At 38.1% G+C, this 19,848-nt stretch overlaps 1 protein-coding gene across 4 annotated transcripts in view; it reads left to right on the top strand.

Moving 5' to 3' along the window:
- Positions 1-19,848, top strand: part of Grm7 (glutamate metabotropic receptor 7) — a 562,936-nt gene that overhangs the window by 242,058 nt on the left and 301,030 nt on the right. The window lies entirely within an intron of this gene.

Here is a 19,848-nt window from a genome sequence, read left to right on the forward strand (position 1 = left end):
AGACAGCTTATCTGAGACTAGGTGTCTTTTTATTTCTACAGTTTTACAGAAAATTGCCTGAAAATATTTCTTGCTGTTGGATAAATTGAAAGCTATTTTCAAATTTGAGGTTTGGATTATTCTATCACAGAGGTGGTTAGTTTAGTGTTTGGTTGGCTGTTGTTTGCTCGTTTTGTTTTGGTTATTTTTTTTTCTTTTCCTGATTATATGTGCTTAAAACAATGAAAAGAATACCCATGCCCTAGTTTAGAATTCTGGGAAACTTTGCAGTTGAAATTACAGAATTATGTTTAAAATAGAGTAAGCCCAATTTACTTAATCTGCTTATTGCAGCTTTCTGAGATAAGATTTGTCAGAAGGGGAAAATGCTCTTGATCAGTGGCAAGCTCTTCTGAATGGGCATTTGCATTAATTATGATCCTTTTGCTGATTAGCCATTGGAGACTAATCCTCTGATAAAGTGGGGAGAAACCATGGATATAATCGTTGAAAAATGCAGGGATAAGGATGCAGGGACTTCTTTTAATCATATAAAGTTAGAATAATTATGATATCAGATTGTACACACTATGGTGATGGAGTTTTCTTAAGACCCTGTAATGCATTCTCTCAGAACAGGAGAATAAAAATCGGACACAGTTATTTTGAAAGATTATATGATGTTTTGTAATTGTATCAAATTTGATTAAAATAGCAATGGACATTTATTGGATACCAATCTGGCTAAGCTACCAAGTCTGAAGGGAGAAGAATCTAATGAAGAAGAAGGCACTAATAAGTTTGCACACACAGTGTGGCATTGGAATAGATTAAAATCTTGTTTTAGAATCTTGTTTTACGCAGTGAGAAAAACCCACTTACAGGACTTTGTGGAAACTCTAGGCTAGAAGGGAAACCACTTAACCCAACTCTCCCCTCCACTGACACTTTAAAGTCTTTTAATCACTAGCATTCCTTCCGAGAGACTAACTTATTTTTGTTTTCCAAACACCTCCTATAATGAGTTAACATATATCCTGAAGCCCCTTGAGGCATTTGGACATTGTTTTGATTAAAGTTTTATTCTTTTTGGGGGGGAGCAAATATTTAAAATGTTTACTTGAACAGCAGAGTACAAAATAATTCATGTATGACAAAACATGTAACATAAATTTCAAACACATGCAAACTCTCATTCATAATATTATAAGCAAGGGAAAAAGGCATTTGGTGAGAAGGTAACAATTACTGTATATTCCATACAATCCAATGATAACTAAGAATTACTTTGTCTTCCCTTGCAGAAATACTGAATCATTCTGAAAATGGCTCATTTGAATCAGAAGGATCAGCTATTTTTAAATTAAATTAGCTTCATAGATGATCCAGTTTAATTGCAAAGATCATAAGTACTTTATATGCTACTAACAAGTAGGCAGTTATATGGTTTGTAACTTTAATATATATTGTTACATTTGTGATTAAATTACACTAACATGTTTATGCATCCTGTCACTAAAGGTCAAAGTTTTATTCTTGCAACTTCTTTACATTAATTTATTGCCCTGAACTTTAATGTGTTAAGTACACTTTATATGTATTAATCCTTTATAATAACCAAAGAAAAAGTAAGACTTAAAAAGTCATAATGGGATTTTGAGAAAACAGAAACAATTCGTCACTAGAAATCCTAAGAAATAAGATGACTTTGAGACACAAATGTGGGATTTATATCGGCAGGGTCATCACAAGGAATTTATGTTGTTCAGCATTACTGATCAAATTCTGTTCAGCAAAGAATCCTGGTATGGGTTACAGCTATGTAGCTGAGGTTCCCACTTTGATCTCTGGCTCACTGTCAATCCCATTTTGGCTCATTTTTCATCATGAACCAAATGGCTTTGATAGTAATAAGTTACAATTAAGGAAGTACTTAGCATCCGAGTTAGCTCACATACAATCCCACAAATATCTCTTCATAACTTATATGTCCAGAATTTCATCTAAAGAGTAATTTCATAGATCACCTGGTGGGAGTCAACTGCCTCAGAAGAAAGCAAGTTGCTTTTTTTAACTTATTTTTTTCTGGCAAGACCGGAATATAGTTTTCCATATTTTGGGAGAGTGGTCATTTATTTACAGCCAAGAAGGGGAAAATATCCATATTTGTTTCTAAAACATACTTTATTAAATATGATATTGTGCTTTTGAACTTAGTATTCTTAAAAAGATCAAAACTCATTCAAGCATTTCCAATTCTTTTTTTCCATATATTTTTATTATAATTAATACAAGGGTTACATGATATTTGCCAGATAGAAGGTGCATTAATTCACATACATTGATACCCTTTCACTTGTCTTGGTCCCCATGCTTATACAAATAAGCATGGTGAATTACAGACTCATTTGCTGTTTAAGTATCTCAGCAAAGATCAGTTTATCCCACTGAGGTGACCGCAATAGGCATGGATTATACTGTGGTATTTATAGGAACTCACAGGTTCTCCAAGATGCTCAGATATTGACAGGACATTTTTCTCAAGCCCTCACAGAGCATGGAACATGGTTCACATCAAGCTATCCATCCAGTTTGACCCAAAGGATCTAGCAAACCCTACACAAACCCTACAGTGGATGTACCTCACAGACAGTACGTGTTCCATGGTGGATTTATATTGCAGGAGAGATGCAAATGTATTCAACTCACAGAGTCAACACACTATTTTTGAGCTGACTACACAGATAGCATTCATCATTTCCAAACTAGATACAAAGAATATAACATGTGCATAAGTGGATTTTTTTTTACCCAGAATGAAGTCTAGTTGGAATTTTTCTGTGAAATGAACAAGCAAGAAAACAACCTCTGAAGAAAATGTCTGATTTTACTTTACTAAAATGTCTTAGAGTAGGTGATTTATAAGCAACAACAATGTACTTTTCATAGTTCTTGAGGATGGAAAACCCTAAACCATTGAGCTACCGGATTCAATGTGTGATAAGGTCTGTTCTCTATTTCCAAATGGCACCTTCTTACTATGTCCTCATCTGTTGGAAGGGAAAAAGAATAAAATTGGGCTAACAGCTCTTATGTCATTTTAGATGTTATATCATTTATTTTTGTGTGTGGAGGGTATCTATTTATTTGTGTGTGTTGTTGTTATCATTGTTGATGTTGTTGTGTGCCAGTTCTGGTGCTTGAGCTTAGGGTCTATATGTGATTTCCCTTAGCTTTTTTGTTCAATGTTGGTACTCTACCACTTGAGCCATGACTCCACTTCTAACCTTGTGGTAGTTAAGTGGAGATAGAAGACCCAGGGACTTCCCAGCCTAAGCTGACTTCCAAGTGTTACCTTTAAGCTCAGCCTCGTGAGTAGTTAGGATTACAGGCAAGAGCCACTGGTGCCAAATGTTTGAAGGGACATGTTCAAATCAGAACAGCTATTCACATTTACTGGATGCTGACAAGTGTTCTGGATCTTTAAGTACATTGTCTGATTTATCATTACCATATATCTAAATTAAAGAAAGTACCCCTTGTTTTTTCATTTATTATTTTTTATTGTAATTAATAAAAGGGTTACATGATATTTGCCAGATAGAAGGTGCATTAATTCACATACATTGATACCCTTTCACATGTCTTGGTACCCATTGCCCTCCCCCCACCCCCACCCGTCTTGGTTTTCCCCCCTTCCCTATCAAATTTCAAATAACCAAATACAAATAAATTCAATATATCAGATAACAAAGTGAGATACTGTAATAATATGAGATACCCAAGGGACAGCAAAGGAGATGAGAGATAACATAGTACATTAAGGACAACAATCATTCGTTATATGGCTTTTGTTTCAATATCCTGGAGGTCCTTTCAATTAGCTTCATACTATATGGCCTTATGTATCAAGATTTTGCTCTATTGCAGATCTCTGCTAGTAGAGCCCAAGGTTTCTACTGATTATGACGAATGAGGGAAACCATTGAGCCTAAGTTCCCTTGAGTCTGGCTTACTTCACTTAATATGATTTTTTCTAAGTCTTTCCATTTCCTAACAAATAGGGCGATGTCATTTTTTCTGACAGCAGCATATAATTCCATTGTGTACAAATACCACAACTTGTTGATCCACTCATCAACTGAGGGACATCTGGGTTGGTTCCATATCTTTGCTATGGTGAATAGTGCTGCAATGAACATTGTTGTGCTAGTGGATTTAGTATGTCCTTGTTTCTGGATGGTTGGGTAAATGCCAAGTAGTGGAATTTCTGGGTAATAGGGGAGTTCTATGTTTAGTCTTTTGGGGCACTGCCATACTGCTTTCCATAGTGGTTGAAGGAGTTTTCACTCCCACCAACAGTGTAGTAGTGATCCCTCCTGGCCACATCCCCTCCAGCATCTGTTATTATTCGTTTTCCTGATCCTGGCCAGTCTAACTGGAGTGAGGTGTAATCTTAGAGTTGTTTTGATTTGCATTTCTTTTATGACCGGAGATGTTGAGCATTTCTTCATGTGTCTATACGCCATTTTTGTTTCTTCTTCAGAGAAGACTCTCTTTAAGTCTTTGGCGCATTTTTTAATGGGATGGTTGTTACTTTGGAGATTCGTTTTGGAGTGATTCAATTTTTTGAGTTGTTGATATATTTTAGATATGAGGCCTTTGTCCGTTGTTTGGTTGGTGAAGATCTTCTCCCACTCTGTAGGCTTCCTAATTAATTTACTAGCTATGTCCTTGGCCATGTTTTAAAAGACACAAAGAGGGGATTATCTGTGGTCCTAATACAATGTGAATTTCAAACTCTCCCACCAAAAGATGGAGTCTTCCTGCGTCTGCATGTGAACTGGCGCTGTGATACACCAGGCCTCTAGGATGTGGTAGAGAAGACAAAGAGCCAGATTTCATTCTAGCTCTCAGGAGGTCTTGATTCCTTTTACTTTGTATCATTGAACCCTGCTTAGAAGCTATCACAACAAGACTGAGCTAGGAGGTAGATAAGAAACCTAGGCCCCATTCTTAGTCTCTATGCAGACAAGGGCCAACCAGCCAGCACAAGATATATGACAGACGTCTATTGTGCAATCACCCAGCCACCAGCTTGGTGTCAGCTGATGTAAGACATGTGGTCCAGCTGTGAGAGACCAGCCATGACTGTCCCAGAACCATTCACAATTCCTTGAGCATGAACAAATGCAAATGATTTCAAACCACTGAGTTTTGCAGAAGTTTGTGACATGTTTTGCTTTCCAGTTTAAGAAACTCTTTTTCCTTCCTCTACCACCTAGTTATTTGGTTACTGCTAATGAAAGGAAAGGAATTATTATATGTGTCTTTACCTTTGATCTAGCACCCATTTTGTCCTTTCAAAGGAGAATATCTTAAATTCCCAGAAAGTGCTCCCTAGTTGGCTTTAACATTATGTGGCACAGCCTAAATCTGAGCACAAGCTGGAAGCCCAAGTTCATTCTTTCCATTTCTCATGTCCTCTTCATACTGAAGCCTGAGAATCCCATCTGGAGGGTAGTTTTACTTTTTCATCTTCTTTACCCTTGTGTAAGTCCCAGGTGATAGGAAGAACACTAAGCACCATATCTTCTTTTCAAAATCAAAAGACAAACAAAAAATTGAGGAATGGACCCTATGCCCGAGAGGACTGGATCAAAAGAATACCAGGAACAATACCAGCTTTAAAAAAAAATAATTTCAAACTTAATTATCTTTTCCTCAGAGAATATTAGAATATTTGCCTAAAGTTTCAATATTTAAAAACACATTGAATCTATGGCTCACCACAGCATTCCCTTTACAATTTATCTGTTTTAACAGAAATTAGTAGAGAGTCTGAAGCTGTTGGCTGTATTACACAGATATACGTTGAGTCTTATTTAATTACTTTATTAACTAGTAAGAGACCAATTTTAATAATCTTTGAATTTTTAAAGTCGATGTGGATTTACTAGTTTTCTTGAACTTGAATTTTGTCCTAATACATATATTATTACATTGCGACATTTCAAAGCTCTCTGTATATTTCTGTGGTGGGGGAGGGGGTCAGTGAGGATGTGAGAGAGCATGTATGTCTTTTGGATCCATTCTTATACATATCAATTCTCATTGTGACGCCCTGTCTGTCCTCTCACTATGAGCCCTCAGTATCTATGCCCTTGTTCCCCAAGATGTGGCCATGCTGACTTTTGTGTTGCTTTTTTCATTTGTAGCTTTAGATTTTTCACACTCACTCCTCTCTGCAGGGAATTTTCTCCCAGAAGATCTTGCATAATTGATGCATTCTGCCTACCTGTCTATATCATTCCCTAGCTTCTCAGAAGACCCTTCCAAAACCACTTCTTTTGACACTATTACATTCTTCATTGGATCAACTCCATCTCATTTCATTATTGGTGCTAATAAACAGGTTCTCTATAGTTATTTTTTCATCTTCTGCAAATGTTCATTCTCCATCATTCCAGAGACCTTTATTTCTTTGCTCACCCTTTGTTCAAAATCCTCAGTCAACGAACATTTGTGAATAAAATGAGGCTGAAGCATTTTAAATTATTCAATGGAATTTTTGCCTTCTCTCTGAGCCTCCACATTGCATAGCACGTTTCTAAAGCAGAGCCACATGCACCTGGCCCCAAAGCTTATCAAGAGGTTCTGAGAAGCTTTTGTCCTTAACATTGTCATTTACTCATTTACAAGATATGCTTCCTCTTATGTAGGGTTAGTTGAGTTTGATAGGCATATGATAATGGTATTTTGTTATTGCATTTAGTTTTGTGTCAACTTGTCTGGCCATTATACTCCGGCTAAACATCATTTCTGGACCATCTGTGAGGGCGATTACTGCTTGAATCAAGGGACTCAGAAAGATCGATGGCCTCCTGGACAAATGTCACTCAGTGTGGGGGAGGGTCATCCTGTCCACTAAGGATCTCAGGAATTGAGTGGTGGACAGAGCTAGGTATTCTCTCTCTGCTGCTGCTTGCCTGCCAATGAGGCAGGCCTTTGCATTTCATTTCCTCTGGCTCTTGTGCTAGGATTTAAAGCACTGGCTTCATGGGGTTCAATTGGATTCTCTGGCTCATAATGAATGACACCATTGACTTTTCCAATCTGTTGCAATGATGGAACCTCTCACTCCTCAATCTCCTTTGTCAAGTGAATCAAAGTTTCACTCAAAATCTAGCCTTGTTCGTTTGTTCTTTCTTTCTTTATTTCTCTTTCTTTCTTTCTTTCTTTCCTTCTTTCTTTCTTTCTCTTTCTTTCTTTCTTTATTTATTTTTCTTTCTCCCTCTCCCTCTCTTTCTTTGTCTTCCTTCCTTCCTTCCTTCCTTCCCTCCTTCCTTCCTTCCTTCCTTCCTTCGTTCTTCCTATCATCTGTGTGTACCCGTATCAATGCTATACACACACAGTGTATATAATGTCTACTAGCTCTGTATATAAAGAACTCTGTCCCATAATGCAGCATACGACACATTCTCATTGATGTAAGTCTTCCTCTAGCCTTGTCCCTTCTCAGTGTCTAAGCCCAAGCCCAGATAGTCCAGTGTGGGTAAACTCTTTCAAGAAAGGCAATGCAAACCAAGACGGGTGGGAGGTGTTGGGGGGGGGAGGGAAATGGGTACCAAGACATGTGAAAGGGTATCAATGTATGTGAATTAATGCACCTTCTATCTGGCAAATATCATGTAACCCTTTTACTAATTACAATAAAAAAATTAAAAAAAAAGAAAAAAAGAAAAGAAGAAAAAAAAAGACAATGCAATCTCATTTGCAGAGATTGCAACACAAAAGAGCAGAGAATGGGTGTACCTATTCCAATGCAGCTTGATTTACCTAAGGAAGGCCAAGGACCTGAGAGCCATGGTTTACTGACTTATTTCTTCCCTTAGTTCAGTTTATCTGTATTCTATATTCTGTAATGACTCGTGTCTCAAAATGTGTTGAGTCCAGACTGTGGTTGAGCCTCCCATTTGTTAGGCTCTCCTTTTCTTTAGCTTGCAGATCCTAGCAGTGTTTATCTCTGACACTTTTGAACAATGTCCCTTCGAGGCTAATTTCTTTGGATAGAGGGTAGGTAAATATTTTTTCCCTGTGGCAAATTTCCTGAAGAATCTCCAAAGATACTCCTTGTTTTCGGTAGGCAGAGGTGTGACGGTAAGGGACCTAGAAGTTAAAACTTGGTGCTTCTTCTTTCAGCAGGGCTTCACTTAAGGCTGAATCTCACATGTTAGTTCTGCCCTTCTCCTGAAATCAGAGCATCTTACCCACTATCAAGAGGCCTGGCTGTAACTTTTGATCCTATTTTTCAATTTCTTATGGCTGTAAGTGTTCCCCTGGACTTTAACAAGCATTGCAGGAGAAAAGGCACTCTTACCATTTCATAATTTAATTCTCCATATCCTGCTTGAGATAATGCTCCATGCTTGTCCATCATTCTACTCCCACACAGCTTCCCATCACATGCACATCTGAGTAAAGGAATAGCATCGAACCTGTAGATGTATATTTTGGAGTGGTTTGGTTTAATTCTTGTTGGGCAATAAGCGGAAGCAAGAAGAAAATCTAGGCCATAAGGGATGGAAATATATCATCTGTTGGTGAGACAGCTTTAAAGAAAGATAATAACGGTATGAGATTAGATTCAGGGAGTGGCAGGTATTAACACCTGGTGTATAAGCCTACTTCCTGTAGGCCTATATTAGAATAAGGGGCTGAGTAAGTAGGAGAAGGAAGGGGAGGAAGCCAAGCACCTGTACCTTCATGGTGGAGAGAACACAGCTGTTGGTCCCTCTCTAGCTAACCATGGTCACCTAGAAAGGAAAGCCCAACACTGGAGCATTTTGTCACATCTTAACACATTTTAGACATTGATGACTGTCATCACCATTCCTCTTCTCCCTCCTCCTCCTCCTTTTTCCTCTCCTAATTTTAAACTCCTTTTTAAGTTCCTAACTTAAAAATACACCGAATAACCCTATCTGCTAGGAACTCCTTCAATATGCTGTCTTATAGTTCCTGGCCTTGGAAACAGCTGTTAATGTTTGTAAGAAATCCAGAATCATTGAATGCTCGTAAGATATCTAGAATCACTGAAGACATGAATGAAGGAGTTTTAGACCTACTAAGATATGTTTGAATATTGGTATACATCCATATTTAAAGGGCACCCTGTAATCCCAACATTCAGAGGAAGACTGAAGAGGGTTGTGGGGTACCTATCAGGGCTCTGCCTCAAAATGATTGAAAAGCAAAACCAAGCAAAAGAAAAATTTTAAAGAAAAATGGAGCTTGCTGGAACTATATGTCTCACTCAGCTGTCAAAATCTCCCGCTGTCCATGTTGACGCGAGAGTCAAAGCCTGTTTCTTCTCTGCACTGAGTTCCCAGGACGGTTACTTACACCGTAATCCACTCACTCTCTCATGAAGGTGGCATGGTTCTTACACAGAGCTGAGATGCAAATAAGATAAGGAATCAGTTGTAAATGATGGTTTTATGTGGACCATTGAAATTTGAAGAGTAATAGAAACTGGCTCTTATCTGAATCATCACATCATCATCTTAGTTAATGTTTATATGTGTGTTATCACTGTTTAAGGGTTTTAACTTAAGGCCTCAGCTTTGCAGCCCACGACTGTAGCTCTACCACTTGAGCTATGCCTCCACTTCTAACTTTTTGCCTGTTACTTAGAGAAAGAGTCTTATAGATTCGCCTTCCTGAATCTCAGTCCCCAGAACTCCTCAGTAGCTGGGATTCTGGGTATGAGATACATTTTATTTCATTTTGATTTACTTCAATTTTGGTACTAGAGATGTAAGTCAGAGCCTCATGCCTGCTAAGCAAGCACTCTGTCATTAAATTATAGCCTCAGTCCTTCTGAGTGTTTTACAGATCTGAATGTAATATTTATCACTGATGTTGTCCTTTCTCCTTTCAGAAATTTTTAATTAGATGTTTAGTTTAAATTTAGTTTAAACTTTAAAGTAAAAATTGTTGAACTAAAAATAGAATATTACAAATATGAAGTCAGGCTGCCTAAAGAGCCAAAGAACATTTCTTTTCTATTAAATACAGTCAGTCAAGGTGTATTGATTATCTACTATGTACTCAGCACTCTGATAAATATTAAGCTATACACTACTTGGGGAAGCCAGAGAATCAGGAAGGAAGGAGGAGATTATAAACCTCCAGAACTATTTCAACCTTTGGTCCGCATGAGAGTTGTTGGCAGTGGGAAGAGATGCAAATTTCCAGGATGCTAAGGCATGTGCTGTTCCTGAAATCACGGGGCGTGATTTCAGGTCTCTATTTCTGCAAAGGTAGATTTGTTGGTAGAATGTTCCCAAGTTCTAACACCTTTCAAGTTCTAATATCATGCACCAGGAGCGAGTTTCTTAGTAAAGCCCAAGGGACTATAATTATATCTACTTTTCCTATATTTTTCTCCTGAAACAGTACATTTTTAGTTATGGGACTTATTAATAGTATTTAAAGAGGCAACAGAAAGCCACTTATAACAACCCTTTGCCATATATGCATGTACTATATGCCTATGTATGTGTAGATGTATTTATGTACATATATAACTATGTATATATGTGTATATATCTATGTTGAAATTATATATGCATCTATATATGTATATATGTTGAGAAAAAATATTCACGTGACTATTATCCTGGTATTTTCATGTAGTAGGAAAAATTAAAATGCAAACAGAGAAATAGCACTTGTCTCTAGTTTTAAAGGCTTAATATTATTCATTTTTCTTTGAGTGAATTTTTAGTTAAGTCATTAGTTTATTTGTCTGGGCTAGTACTTGTTCAGCTAGCATTCTACCACTTGAACAATACTTCCAGACTGGCCTTTTGCTTATTATTTTGGAGATGGACTCTTATGGATTTTTCTGCCTAGGCTGGTTTCAAAACATAATCCTCAGGGTCTCAGCCACCTGGGTAGTTAGAATTATAGATGTGAGCCACCAGCACCTGCTTTGTGTATATCTCTAACAAATTCCTTTCTCCTTCCACATGAGCAACTGGTTCTCAAGTAAGCTAGGGTATCGTACTTCAATAGGATTTCATTAGAAATCAAAATTATTAGATTTCCATTATTGCTTCTAAGCTCTGTGATTCTGGAAAAGTAAAAGTAAAAAAAAAGAAATATCAGCTAAGTAGTAAATGCAAAGTAAGATTTCTGTATATATTTCATGTGTCTTGGAAGTTCTGTGCCTGCTTGACAGGAAACCTCAACTCTGATCTTCCTTCCCTTGGTAAGATGGCCTCCATACATTAGTATTTAGTGTAGGGACCAAGGAACGATGGCTGTGGAGTTTTGCAAGTGACATTGATGCCTCTGTAAACGAAAGCTAATAATTCCTGGGTAGTTATTAAGGGTTTGAGCAGGACCACCCTGCGCTAAGTTCTTGTCTGATGTCAGTGGTCCTTGCGTGATGCGTGCATGGCTCCAGGTACTGTTTGTCTATTTGACAAACATGAGGCATGACTAGACCCAAGAACTCTCCCTGACGCAGGTGCTTTTGCCAGTTCTCCCCAAACTGATCTGTAGATTTAATATAATCCTCAAATTTCAGCAGGATTTTGTGGGCAGATGGTAAATGTTATAAAGCTGACATAACACTTCGTGCGAAAATGTGTATAACCTTAGAATCGCCCGTAGCCCAAACGGTCTTAGAAAGAAACGTTGTTGAATGATTACAATGCCAGATTTTTGAGACTTATTGTAAAGCTATAGTAATCAAGTGTATCACGTTGGCATAAAGGATAGAAAAATAGATCAATGCAATAGAATAGAGTCCAGAAATGGATCCTCACATACATACACATTGATTTTCTACAAGGCATCAAGGTAATTGAATCATGTTAGAAGAATCTTTTCCCACTTGTATTGTTTGAACCACTATAGAGCTGGATTTTTAAAAATCTAAACATTAACTTTTACAAAGCCACACCCATTAAAGTTAATCGGAATTTTAAGTGTAGGTATAATTGCTAGAACGAGTATGCTTTTAGGGAAAATTCAGGTGAACTATTACATATTGATAATCTTGAGAAAACTAGTACTCTAGTCCTTGCTGATGATGACTGAATGGGCAAGGATAGCTGTATCAGATTGGTAGGTTGCAGTATATAGTTTTGTGAGTGTACTGTGAGACGGTCACACGATGGTGCAATCTCGTACTGATGCGCTTCTCTCTTATTATGCAATGTGCCACTTCCTGAGTTGTGCAATAATATGGCTGAATCTTCAGTGTGAATCAAAGACATTAGACGCAACAGAATACAGTGTACAGTTTCATCGCTGTGACATTTTTCATCAAGTCAAAGCTAATGGGTGAGGCTGGAAGTCTAACACTGTTAAGTGGGATTGGGTTAAGCTTAACAAAAGGCCTTGTTTGGTAATAGAAATGCTGCTAGTCTTCTAGTGGTGATTGCAAACCTGTCAAAGCCTATTGAACCTTGTTCATGAAATCCATTTAACTTATGACATGTAAATTATGCCTTCATTTAAATAACTTTGCTTTACAATAAGTTACTGGGAAAGAAATTTGCATGTATGGGTTAATTTGAAAAATTGTAACATATTGGTTGTGAATTCTGACTCTGAATTTTTAAAAATATTAGCTTTAAATTATGGCTCTGACACTTTCCTTGGAGCCTTTGTCCTGCGGTAAAACTCTGATTCGGGTATGCCATGTGTAAGTCAACTGTAGACGAGACTTGTTTTGAAGATGAAATGACAGAAAAATCACTTGGCACCTCAGGCCCAGTAGAAGATCAATAGAGGGAGCTGCTGCTCTTAGAGCTGTTATTTTTCATCGTTATCATTCATAAACACCACTCAGGTAAAGAAGCACCAGCATAATGAAAATCCAGGACACAAGAGATGTAAATACATTGCTGGAGTTTCAGACATAGCTCTTTATACCAATGTCAGGTACAATGACTATGAGGTTTTAAATCACATACCCCATCCACTATTGCTCAGGGGAAAAGCAGGCTCTCCTGAACCAATCACTTTAATTTTCTGTCATCTGTGGTTACCGAACACCTTGTTCCATTCCAGTTCCTCCACTCTTTTTCACACCTGATGTTAAAATCTTTCCCCCTTTCCACCTCCAGTTATAGATATGTTAAGTGCTTGGAGCAAGACACAGCCATGGCTGAGCTCGATGAACCACGGACATTTATCTTGTTCCCTTCTCTGACATCCAACGTCATGTCTGCATTTTAGATTTCTTTTTTGCCAGTCCTGGCCTTGAGCTCAGGGCCTGAGCACTGTCCTTGGACTTTCTCAAGGCTAGAGCTCTACCACTTGAGCCTCAGCACCACTTCTGGCTTTTTTCTATGTATGTGGTACCAAGGAATCGAACCCGGGTCTTCATGCATGCTAGGCAAGCACTCTACCACTAGGCCAAACTCCCAGCCCTAGATTATTTTTACTCAGGAATTCCTACATGAGCCATTGGAATGACCTAATTGAATTGTGTGTGTTCATATAATAATATATATATGTATATATATGTAAGTGTGTGTGTTTGTGTGTGTGCGTGTGTGTGTGTGTGTGTGTTGTGTGTGTGTGTATAGTTTGGGTTAAAGCCACCATAGCTTTCTTGAGATTCAAAAAAAGAGATTTCATGCTCTACCACAAAAGATTAGCTATATGTGTTCTGAAAACATTTTACAGGATGAACTTTTATTCCAAGCAGTAACCCAGTTTTTAAAAATAAAACCAACAGGACTTTGAATGTGAGTAAACCATCTGTGAATCTCTGTCTTCACATTTTTGTATGTTTTGTTTATCTTTTCTATATGATATCCATCATTTTATTTTTTGGAGCAAAGGTGAATAAGAAGGACAGATTATGTTTTGTCAATATTAACTTGGGCAGCATACCCACCATATGCTGTCTTCCACACACCCCACAATGATTAGGAAGGATGGGTAGAAAACATTAATGGTTTCATTCCAAACTATAGTGGTATATAATTTTTCTAAAAAGTAAATGTGAATTAATACCATAGAAACTGACTTCTACAAAGGAAATAAAATTGGATGTAGAGGTTTAAAAAATAATAATAATTTAATTGCCAAAGTGAAAAAAATGCTGACATAGACAAATGACCACATTAGAAGAGAGTTGCTTCCTGAGAGTATCACATGGAAAAATCTGTGGACATTAATAAGACATTAGCCATCTGTACGTATAACCAGATGGATGGGTAGATGGACAGATAGATGAGAGATAGATGATTGACAGAGAGATGATAGATAGAGTTGCTCACTATCTCACCATTGCCTAAGGGCCCTGTCTGCTTGCTGTCTCCAGGCTCATTTCCTCTGCTCTGGCACCTTGCATGTGCTGCTCTTGCCTACAAGCATCAAGATATCAAGATGGAGCCTCCATGCTTGCCTTCTTGCCAGGAGAAATGGGCAGGGAAGAGGATGCTTTCTCTTTTTAAGAAGGACGCTAGAGGGTTTTAGGCATTCATAAACTCACATTTTTTTGGTCAGAAGAGTGCTCTGTGGTTCCCCCATGATGCAGGCTTTCTTCTCCTTGAGTAAATTTTAAATAATCAACCAAAGAAGAGAGCAGTGTCACACAGAATATCTGAAACAAGGTAGCTCAGAGGAGTAAAAGCTATAAAAAGGGAAAATAAAAATATAAATGAAGCATATATATTTTTATATAGACCAGAAAACACGCAAAATGTTTATCTGATTTTCAGTTTCTTTTGAAGGAATACAGTATTTCTTATAATTGGTAGTGATTCGTATTAGGAGCCGTCAGTTACAATATGATTACTCTTTTCTATTTTGACTGGATGTGCTTAGATATAAGAAACAAAATATGTAATAATTTTATAGAACTCCAGATACAAATTATACTAATAAGTAAATTGTATTAATAATATACAAATTATATTAATAAATACTATATTATCAATTGTACATTAATATATAATATTAATAAACATCCATGTAGAAAAAACTAAGTATCTACATATGTGTGTTTCTAGTGACAGGCTGTTGATAATTTCTCTGGAACCATTAGGGTGAAAAATCTTTTAAACCTCTGCATTGCAGGTGCAAGAGAAGTTGAGACAAATTTTAATTCATTTCGGAGTGTTTTACATAATGTACTTGTGTACATTATGTGTGCAATTAGAAAAGCTTAAGAAATGGCAGGATGAAAAGAGGTTCCACAGGACTTGTGTGGAAGTACAGAGAGACAAGGAAAAAATCGTGAGAATGGATGGTTCATGAGTTCAAACCCCACTACCTGCATAAAAAAAAAACAGTGTAGAGAAAAATGAAAGCAAAAAGAAGGCAGATTATAGCAATGGTGTAGACTCCATACACTGATAAAACATCAGAATATTATTCCGTAGACAACTGGGAAACGAAAGGGAGCATTTTATTAATTGGTCATACCTCAGATAGAACCAGGATGAACAGAATTCCTAAAGGGACTACTGAAAGAGTGAATAACCAGCAGGAATTCTAATAATTTTGGTGAAGAAAAAAAGAGAAAGTTTCCTTTACTAAGGAAAGTATATTGGGCTGGGAGCTAACATAATAAATTAAAATATTCTCCCAAATGCCTGACCTTAAATCATTAACTTGGTAGAGTTTCTGTGATGATATTATCCTTTAAAGGAGAGGAAGCACTGGAATATAATGTAAACAAGCATAAAAATGTAGAGAAAGATACTAAATGTCTTGTGGATCGCATCCAGATGACTCATTTGAATCAGTGCTGTGATAATATTACAATCAAGTTCGTACCAGGTAATTACATTGAAGTACTGTGTCAAACTATGGTGGTGATGGTTGCATTTTTATGGTGAACAGAGACGCATTATAGGCCACATGTCACTTAGCACTTCAGATGGCAGCAGAAAACAAGGATCCAAAGTCCATTTGGCTAATCGTTTAGTTTCATGACACTGGGTCCACTCAGCAAATTACATCATTGTGCCTGATTCTGTGTGAGATCCAACAAAGACAGCCTCTCCTCCCAGATAGTCTGCCTACTAGGATTGAAAGCCTTTAAGTCTGCTGTATCTATTAAAAAAAAAAAACAACCCAAAACACTGACATAGCCAGGTAGGTATAACAGCACACACCTATAATCCTAGCTTCTCAGAAGTCTGAGATCTAAGGAGCTCTGTCTAAAGCCAGCCTAGGAAGGAAAATCCATGAGACTCTTATCACCAACGAACTAATAAAAATCTAGAAATGGCACTGTGGCTCAAAGCAGGTAGAACCTTAGTTCAGAGCACAAACGCTTAGGGACAGTGCCCAGACCCTGAGTTCGAGACTGTGAACACGGATATAATCCAACAACTTTATAGAATAGTAGTTAGTATTAAGTGAGAGAGATGCAAAATCCCTATCTCCATACACAAGAATTGGTTAAATCCTTTGCTATATCTGTCTTTAAGAAAGACCAAGGTCCTTTCGCTGATGTAAGAGGCTAGTGCGGTCCTGGGTGAAGTATGAGCCAGAGCTTCGCTGCTGCCGCCTGGGCCTGAAGCTAATCTGTCTTACTTCCCGACTGTGCTGAACCCACTTGAACCACAGCCATGTCCGGGGACGAGATGATTTTTGATCCTACTATGAGCAAGAAGAAGAAGAAAGCCTTTCATGTGAGATGAGGAAGGGGATGCCCAGACACAGCCAGCTGTGCCAGAAGATGACCTTGATATTATGCTTGGCAATAAAAAGAAGAAAAAAAAAGAATGTGAAATTCCCAGATGAATGAAATACTAGAAAAAAATGAAGCTCTAGAAGAGCTTCGAGTATTCAATATCATGAGGGAAAAGAATCCCGATATGGTTTCTGGAGAGAAAAGGAAATTTGTTATGAAACCACCACAAGTCGGAACCAAGCAAACATCATTTGTCAATTTTGCAGACATCTATAAATTATTACATCGTCAGCCCAAACATCTCCTTGCATTTTTATTGGCAGAATTGGGTACAAGCGGCTCTATAGATGGTAATAACCACCTTGTAATCAAAGGAAGATTCCAACAGAAACAGATAGAAAATGTTTTGAGAAGCTAACTTGAATACAGTGGAATTAGGCAGCAGGAGGTTTAAGATCTCGGTTATTCTCTTTAGGAATCCTACTCTTTCTAGAATTCAGTTTCTCATCTGTAATCCGAAGGGTCCACTAGACAAAGACTCGGGGCCCCCGCTGTGTCTCTCATCTCTTAACCATGTCTCTCTAGCGCCTGAAGGAAATGGTCTGAACGTTTCCTTCCCTCTTGTCCATTGCTTTCTGCATAAAATTAAGAACTCCACATGTTGCCTGGACAACACAAACATGACAAGCTGATATGAGATACAAGAAGACATCGGGATGCCCTTAGGTTGATCGTGTAACTTCAGTGACACATTTTGTTTGCTTCCAAGTTTTCAGCAAAGAACAAAACTCCAAATGGCTTATATGGCTTACATAGCAATTATTCTGGTTCATTCCCAGCCATTCCAACCATTTCTCCATGGAGGAAGTTAGTGGAGTGAAATTTCTAGCGTCAAGTGCTTGCCTTCTCCCTTGAAGGCAATATTGATGAGAAATGTGTAATTTCCTCCTCATTAACATGGAAACAATCTGGAATGCACAAAGCACACCACATTGTGGGAAACAGCATCTCCCAGTGGATTGCTGTAAGGACTCCTTAGCAGTTTGGTCCATCCATACCTGAGGATCTTCTGCTGAATATTTCCGCTGTATGAGCCTTGTGGTTCTAAAAATGGCTTCCCCACACTACTCCCCTGCTCGAGGCAGCAAATGAAATGTTCCTACAGGGCCATTTGGAGACAACATGCACTCTTCACCAGATTAGTCTTGGGGCATATGATCCTGGGGCCAGGGAGTCTCCTGTCTGTGATCCTCCTTTTACTGTGCTCTATTATCCCCTGCACAATAGCTCACCACCTTACCTACTCTACAGCCCATCCTGGCCTGGTTTTCTCCCCTTACTGAAAACACCTCGCTCTGGGGCTTTGCATGCTGTCACCTTCTTACTCTCCCATACTGAGCTCAACTGTCACAGAAGACTTATTACTCTGGGGAATCCTCTATTTCCTTCATTGTATACTTCCTGTTAGAAGGAATTACGATGAAATAGGAGCTTGTCTTATCCAGGCCAGCACCTGACAGCCTAACACAGGCGAGGTGTTCATTGAAGAACTGTTGAATGACTAAACAAAGGAAGGAGTGAGTATGATTTTGTTAGTCGTTGGCTGACAGAAATCAATTTCAACAAGCAGCATCGCTTGCCGGCTCACCATTTTGACCTTTAAATATCAGAGAAAAATCTACACCCTCACCACAGGGTCTGTGTAGCTTTCTTTTGTTAGCATCAGTATGAAGCTCAGAGTTTTTATTCATAAGGAAACTGCCTTGTGGAAGTGAGAACCTATTTGTCTGTAGAACAATGGATTCTTCAGTCACACTTACACACACACACACACACACACACACACACACACACACACACACACACGTACAGACATACACTTGAACACCTGCATATACACACACAATAAAATCCCTACAGAAAGCAAAAGGAAGAGTTTTGCATGTATGGGTGCCTGTAGTGGGGCTTGAATTCAGGGCCTCACCTTCTTACTTAAACCACACTACTTCTTGGCTTTTTTTTTTGTTGGCAAAGATAAAAGTTTTTCAGTCATTTCTGCCTACACTGGTTTTGAAACACAGTCTTCAAATCTGAGCCTCCTGAAAAACTAATATCATAGGCATGAGCCACTGGTACCTGAGTAAAGGAAAGTTTTTTTATAGTATGTTTTTTAAAACATTAGTAACTGGGTCAGGCATTTGGCCTAGTGGCTTGCCATAAAATGCATGAAGACCCAGGTTCAATTCCTTGGTACCACATACATAGAAAAAGCCAGAAGTGGGGTATGGAGCCAAACATGACAGAGCTCTAGCCCTGAGAACGCCCAAGGACAATGCTCAGGCCCTGAGTTCAAGCCCTGGGACTGTCAAAAAAAAAAGAATTTAGTAACTATAAATTAGCTGTACAAAGAGTCTTTGTGGATATTTGTGCATATATTGGTCTTTGATCAAGCTTATCCCCTCCATTTACTCTGATAAACCCCTCTACCTCATCCCTTCTTTTTAGTAACAGTTTATAGTGGTTTTTCCTACACTATTTTCATATATATATTATATTTATACTATTCAACCCAATTACCCTATTCCTTTCCTCACTCACACGCTGGCTCCCTTCAAACACTTCCCCATTCTCATGGAATATCATTTTTATTTAAAATCTGGATTCCACATGAAGACACTGTTGAACTGAGCACCTACCATATTCCCATGAGTTTTCTAGTTCCTGGAATTGCGTGAGTGAACATGCATCAGTGTCCTTGTCCTGTTTTGGAGAGAATTCATCACCCAGTAGAAAGATCTATTAGAGACCTTAGTACCATCTGAAAGAAATAGTCCAGTAATTAAGTTGTGATCTGATACACTTTTTAATTAAACATTAATGAGTAAACTTTATAGTGTCTAAGTCCATGGTGGATATTTGGCTAGGTGTCAAATATAGGTAGAACTGGAGAAGCAAAAGAGAAGCCAATTTGGACAGAAGGGTCTACTGAAGCAAAAGCTCAGAAGTAGAAATGTATAAGCACTTAAAAAAAGAAGAAGAAAATTTCCTTTCCACATTTAAACCTCACTCTTTTCCAATTTTTCTTGTAACTGTTACTGCAGTGTTTCTTCACTTTTAACTCCATTTGTATCTTGCCTTCTGCAACAATTGGTCATGGGCCAGAGTGTGCTTGAACGTAGGGTGTGAGA

The sequence above is a fragment of the Megascapheus bottae genome, chromosome 33 (assembly GCF_031878675.1).
Source record: "Megascapheus bottae isolate mThoBot1 chromosome 33, mThoBot2.hap1, whole genome shotgun sequence".
In the NCBI taxonomy this organism is placed as follows: Eukaryota; Metazoa; Chordata; class Mammalia; order Rodentia; family Geomyidae; genus Megascapheus; species Megascapheus bottae.